The sequence below is a fragment of the Cephus cinctus genome, unplaced genomic scaffold (assembly GCF_000341935.2).
Source record: "Cephus cinctus unplaced genomic scaffold, Ccin1 Ccin1_scaffold0566, whole genome shotgun sequence".
NCBI lineage: Eukaryota > Metazoa > Arthropoda > Insecta > Hymenoptera > Cephidae > Cephus > Cephus cinctus.
The window spans coordinates 147,400-154,427 of NW_014333218.1; the positions used below are offsets into that span (position 1 = coordinate 147,400).

General features: G+C 45.4%; 1 protein-coding gene across 6 annotated transcripts in view; it reads right to left on the bottom strand.

Moving 5' to 3' along the window:
- The window catches only part of LOC107268593 (teneurin-a), a 233,321-nt gene that overhangs the window by 142,429 nt on the left and 83,864 nt on the right, over nucleotides 1–7,028 (bottom strand). Inside the window, exon 3 of one of the 6 annotated variants that reach the window (XM_015741517.2) lies at nucleotides 3,636–3,703. The exons of the other annotated variants lie outside the window; for them this stretch is intronic. The gene's annotated coding sequence lies outside the window, so the exon portion shown is untranslated. The remainder of the gene's footprint in view (nucleotides 1–3,635; nucleotides 3,704–7,028) is intronic. 6 annotated transcript variants of the gene reach the window in all.

A 7,028-nucleotide genomic window follows, 5' to 3' on the forward strand; every position in this document is an offset into this window, starting at 1 on the left:
GGGGGGGGGGTAAGAATAAAATGATAGAGAAAGACGGAAAGAGCGACGCCATGAAAATTTAACCGAGAAATGCGAGGCGAGTTTCTAAACGACGTCTAACGAAGGTAAGAACCGTCGAGGGAGGGGTGGAAAAAAGAGGGGGGGCGGGCGTAAGTAGACCGTTAACAGGGCACGACGTCGACGTCGACGTAAGAAGGACATCTGAATGCATGAAACATGGGAAGTAGAGACTGGCCTCCCTGTAGCAAGATATGCTACGAGAAAGGACTCGTGCATATTCATTGAGTGGCCGTCCACCCTTATCTAGTAGGGGTAGGAGGGTTAGACGTCTGGTGTAGGTATATAAGGGGTGGGATGATCCTTGCAGAGCTTCGAGACCAGTTTTACACGTTAAGGGATGTTTCGCAGGACAGACTAAAAATCACCGTCCTGATTTTCAAGCGTCGTCACTATTTTTTGTTTCATCCCCTATAAAATTAACAAAATAAACTACCCTTTGATTATTCCACGTAAAACAAGTGGATGTCGCCAACTTGTATATGTAGGGTTTATTCGTAGCGAGGCAGGCACTGCTATCCCCCTTACGAGCCGAAGACCGATTGAGCATAAAGCAATAGGGGCACTCAACTACAAAGCGGCTTCCCTGTCACACGATAATTTATATGCTAATTTTTCAGGAGCGTGTAATACGCCGAAGGTAAAGGTACAGGGAGCCCGGTTGCTGGGTACCGAATTTCCTGGGGGACGTCGGGCCGAGGCTTTTGAAGACGGATAAAGGGAGAAAAAAAGAAAAAAGGATGTCACGGCTATGGAATGAATAAAGTCTTTGTGAATCGTCGAGCAGCCTACTTGACGTGGCTGGTATGTAGGAAAAAAAAAAAAAAAAAAAAATCCAAAATGCTTGTAATTCCTTCAACTATTTAATAACGCAGGCCTTAAAAACTTTAAGCAGCGTAACTGCTACGACGCCCGGCGTCCCTGTGGTGGTACGGGTCTTGGGGTTCTAAATTCAATTGAAATCAAGTGGATCGTAGAGGCCCCTGGCTAAGCCAGAGGATATTATTCGCAGTGTGACCTGTTGTCTCCCGATCCCCCAGGCTTCCCTTCAGAATTAGTTATCGATTTAGTTCCCGGCAGGATATTACGCTTTACGTTTGTCACTCCGTCACTTCGCGGGGACACGAGTTTAATTCACTACAAAGGCGAATCTCTCGCCGCGTTTCAATTCCGATCCTTACCGATCCTCCGGTCTTTCTCTTACGATCCGATAGGAATTTACATAGGTACTACCAGTCAGCCTACACAGCCGGCCAGCGCCTCTGTCGGCTAAAAGGTGGAACTAAAATGATACCCGATATACGGTCAAGAGTCTGTCCACTCGAATTTTCATATATCTTTTGATTTTTCTTCTATCAATTTAAAAGCAATGTACAGTATCGCTCGAAAACCATCCTAGCGTCGCGACGCTTATCAATGACGTCTCCGAGGGACGCTCGCTCGACTTGCGAGGAATCTCGTAACGACTCTCGAGACGAGTCCTCGAGAGGAAGCGCAGTCAGGTGTAACTGTACGAGAATCGAGTTTACGTTTTTGTTTATTGAAAAATTTTTTTTTTAAAATATATCAAAAAAAATTTATTTCCTTTTTTTTCCTCCCTCGTTTTATCAACTTTTACGTATATATGTAACACTGAAAATTTTTTTATTTTAAACTTTGCCCAATATCGCAGCCACTCCTGAACGCCTGAGTCTCTCACGACCTATACCCAGGACCTAATAGTCTCGGCTAACGAGCAAGATGAACTAACCTCCCTTTACACGTCAATATAATCACCCTCATTACTTCTTGCTATGGTTTCTCTTGATCGCAGCATTTTCATTACACATCCCTCGGCTGCCAGAGCCGCCATAGGGCGGCAATGTTTCATTTCCGCAGGACTTCGGGGGATTTCGCAGGTCCCATCCGGTCCTGGTTCCGCTCCAGTCGGCGAGGCAAGATCTCCTGCGATCGTTACCGACTCTTCATTAGGCCCTGTCATTAATTCATCGCATCAACAAACTCCCGTATCACCTTTCCAAATACGCCTATCTTTTCTTACCGATAATAATAACATCCCCGAATCAGCCCCTAACATATAGACTCCTGATAATCCCACCGAAGATTTAATACACTGATCTTCCTACCCTCTGTCCAGCATGCGCGTCCATGTGCTTAGTGCAGTTCACGTGATCCAACTCGAATTTCCCGTCGTCCCCTATGCGACTGTCAAAAGCACATGTCAAAAGCATATGACAGTACCGGATAATGATCGTATTACAAAACAACATAATTCCACGCGTTCTATTCATACGTCGATGTTATCTTAAAATCGAAAAAATTTACGCTCATCTTTTATGCTTTTCAAATTTATTATATTCAACCCTCAGGTACGTAAACCAAAAACGTTCAATCATTTTTCTTGTATCAGGTAAAAGTAATGATAATAATAATAATTGTCAGAATGTTCACGGTAGGTTAAGTAATAGCGATAATGGCGACCTCGAGGCGCTACTAGTGGCAACGTCAAGGGAAGGCAGATATATATATCTTATATATATATAAGATTGTAGTAACAAAGTACTCAAGGGAGGTCTATCGGCCGGAGTAATCTACGAGGCAGTTTCGTCTTCATTTGGCAAATGGCCGGTAAATCCGGGCCTCGCGTGTCACCGGCTACGAGAAAGACGCTTCAAGCCAGAGAAGAGAGACTTTACAGCGTAACTTAACTGCGATGTAAACCCAGCGTAGCGACGGGAGCGCCAATACGGTTTAAGGCGAAACTAAAACCCGAGCCCAGCGTCAATGGCGACCGTAGCTCATTTCGACCGGCGCTTAACGATCCTCATTGCGGGAATTACCAGTACCGATTTATACAGTCTCGCGTGATTTAAGCGTTTCGAATCTAGGCGATCCGATTACGATAATTATACGGTAAAGACGGACAATTTCATAGCTTTAAGCGGCTCGACGATTTGCATCGTTAACGTCGATAAATATCGAAGGCGTTATTTTTTTGGAATGGAATAAAAAAAATTTTTTTTTTTTTTTAAATTCACAGTCACTTTTTTCACTCGACTTGTCTGTCGAGCTTCTTCCATGGTTCGTGCACTTTTACTCACTTTGCGAACACTAAGTAGGCGTTGTCTACAATAAACTCGACGGGTACTTAGAAAGGTGTGGCTGGCCGAGGGTAAGGGATATTAAAGTTTCGCAACCCTTAAGTAAGCTTTAAAGAGCCCCAACGTTTTATGCATCAAACGGTAAGGCAAAGCCTCTTATCTATCTGTATCATGTCTTTCATTGACGCAGCGTAGAATAGACGTGGAATAAGAATGGTATGAATAAACAGGGTTGCCGGAGTGGTTGGGTAAAATCCAAACTTCTTGAACAAGTTGCTGGTCAACGGTACTCCCGGACATACAAAGAAGAACTTTAAACAGTAAGAGGCTTAGCGTCGTTGCCACGTACCGGGTGTAAATTTTTTGAAAAAAAAAAAAAAATTTAAAGATAAATTTTTTAGGTCAATATTATATAAAGCGAAAAAAAAATTTTTTAAAGATCCACGAGGCGACGATGAATTTATCTTGGGTACTTACAGTGACGCGTGCGGCTACTTGACGTCAAAAGATGGCCGCCAAATTTTTCCCCGGAAGCACCGACTGTACTGAAACATTAATGAAAAAAAAAAATTTCAAATGGACCCCCGCTCAGTCCGACCCGATCTCCTAGCGTCTTCCGTGTCTTTTAATTAATCATCAAAATATAAATGAGCTCTCGACAGGCCGGATGTCAGGCACCCCGCTTGCATGTTTGATGCCGGAAGTGCCTGAAGCACATCAAAACCGACCGACCCCTTACTCTGTCTGGCGGTGGTGTTGCCGCCACTACTACTAGTCCTGCTACTACTATCTACTGCTGCTACCGGGCATCCTCCACTCCGGTTGCGGTTTCCGCAAGCTCCGTAGGGTCATTAGCCAACAATTCATTATGCAATTGCGAGGCTGTATCGCGTCAATATGGGTGCGGCAGATTGTTGGGCCAATCGATAACAATGGCCTGTGTTTACCAGGCGAGTAATCAACAGACGCATAGTTTCTCCCAGTTGCGCGTTACTGCCTACAGTGAAATTACTTGAGATTTATCTAGATCGAACGGACCCACAAGATGATACGAAACTGTCAATGACATGAGAAAATTTTCAAATTTTGCAAGGTGCAAAATTTTGAAAAAAAAATTTTTTTTAGAAATTTTCATCCTCGTATTCACGTCCCATGTAACTAGAACCGTGTACGCTTCAAAGGGATTCTAACCGATAGATATAAATAGCATACAAAACTATAGGTACTGCGACATCACCAGGAAGCCGACACCTCTTTGATCTAAGTTTCAGGGAATGCTGGGAATGGACCAAGGGACAGGATGCGTATAGCGAACGAGGAACTTTCCTTAATTTGCTTAGTTGGATTAGATTGTGAATTTTGCACGGTGGGTACGTGGACTGGAGGTGGTTCGGTATCGCTTGGTTTCTACGAGTCGACGTTTTATTCTCTCTCTCTCTCAGAATCTTACCCCGAAGATACCGTTCTGCGTTCCGTCTCGCTTCAGCACGTTAGACTATACCTATACGTGCTCTCAGTGACTTAGCGCCATCAGCGTCAGCGCAAACCCTGAAACTCGTGCCGGCATTATAATTACTGTTCTATCTCCGGCGTCGCTAGTTTGCCAATTGCTCGGTCTTGTCATGAAATACGCAAGGCACTTTGATCTTGCACCATCTTCCGACCAGACCATTTTCCCATCTCCCGATATCCTCGACGAAGGCCAAGGTCCCACTGTTTACACGTTTTCGGTCGCTCCTCATCGTCCCAAGAGACAAAACCGAAAACCATTCGCACACAGGGACAATACCGTACCCATGAAACCCTAAAAAAAGAATCCAATCCACTGCAGGACCCAGTCCCAGTCATCATCCCCGACCCGGTCCAAGTTCTCAAAAGCCCAGATCATCGATTGTACGACCCAAGTGCCAGAAATGGGAAAATCCACGTGGATCTGCCAAAGACCAAGAGGGAAGTAAGATAAACCGGGTACCGACCCCCGTTAGGCCCAGCCCGTCGAGGCGCCAGCATCGGCGTAAGCGCCACCGGTCTGACAATGGATAAAAAGAAAGTGGCCGAGGAGTGAAAGTAGGGGGTGTACGTGGAATGCCGGATAAGAGACTACGAGGAGGCTTCTGGGAGAGGTTAGGTCCCCCGGAATATAACGGAAGGAGGAAAAGTGCATAAGAGCATCGGGAATCCTGGACGGGAGGCTCCAGGCACGAATGGGGGATCACTGTTTTATCGATACTGCAACAGACGCGGTAGCGATACGTCTCGGGGAGTCAGAATGTACAGGAGGGTAGACGCGCGTGCTTTTCTACAGTTTGCACGAGAATTTATGGATTAGCGTTTGTGTAATATCGCGCTTACTCACGTTTTCGAAGAGCCCTCTCTCCCGTACTACAATAACGCACTCGCGCGCTCCTCCCGCGCCGCTGCACGCCTTCACCTCAGCTACCTGGGCTGCTCTATATTCCAGATCCATTTTCGATTCCTCAACCGACCCACGGCTACGCTGGGGGGTCACATCAAGAGAGAATCAGAGACAGACGGTAAACTTTTTTTTTCCCCCCCGATGCACTATGGGAAATCGTAGGGATGTTAAAGCGATAGAAAAATATTGTATTTTTGTGTACCTACCCTTATGATATGTACAAGGGATGGAGGGAGGGTAAAGTGGAGAGTGGAAGGGGACGTCCTCGTATGCATGGACGCCTCGACAGAATCCGACGGGCGGTGAGGGGATGGGAAAGGGGTGAAGGGATGAAAAGAAACGGGAAGTCAACAGAAAGCAGAGGAGGTTCCTGCCGTGAGGAAACTTTTGTTTAAAATTGGAATTCCTTTGCGGCTCGTTGGGACTAGGAATGCAGATGGGGTGGAGACGACGCAGCCTGAGCTTCGGGATGAAACAGTCTGAGGAGTACAGACCCGAGGGGGAGGGTAGTACAGGGTGAGACAAGTGGGAAGGATAAGACGAGCGTCGCGACGCCCGACTACGACGACCTGGACGCGGGTCCAGGATATTGTTTCGTCATAACTGGGAGATGACGCAACCTCCCACCAAGGCGGTTCGAACTTTTAAGGAGAATCGCCAAAAAATGTTAATACTCCAGACTACAGGGCGACTATAAGCTCATTATTGCGAATAGAGGGTTGGTGGGGGCGCGACTGTATCGCTGAAATTATATTATTTTAAGGGATGACAGTGAAACTGGAAGGTAATGAAACTACGAACTAATCAAATTTGCCGAGTGGCAAATTGGTCCTTTTGCAGAAGGTCCTCAGACCCCCCACCCGGACCCTACCTCGAAAATTCGATATGTCACAGAACCTCTCGATAAATCGTTTCAGCAAGAGAATCAACCGCTGTTTAATCGAACGCGCCAGCGGAGTCCTCGAAAATTTCATCCCCTTCGACCCCTTTCCAGAAAGCGCTCGCAATTACCAGAAACGAAGGGTTAAGATCGATCGTGAAATTCGGTTTGGGTGCGAGCCACGTTATCAGCCGAAGGAATGTTCTTGATTCGATAGCCAGTAATTTGAGGAATGACTGGAATAGGGGATGTAAAAAAAAAAATTTATAAAAAAAAAAGAAGAAAAAAAGATAATCCAAAATAAAATAAGACAAAATTTAATAAATAAATAATAATAAATTTCACGTCTAGCACGTGTATTCCCAACATGTAAACGGGGTGCATATATATGTACCAAAGGATATACAAGGTAAAACCGATCTACCCCCCTTTTTCTAGTATCTGGATAAGGAAGTTCCAAAATAACGTAATTGAAAATTGCGTAAACGCCCTCGTAAAAAAAAAAAAGATGCTAAATAACATTGAATCTCTTGGCTCGCCGAGCGGTCTGGATAACTCGAGAGTAACTTCAGAC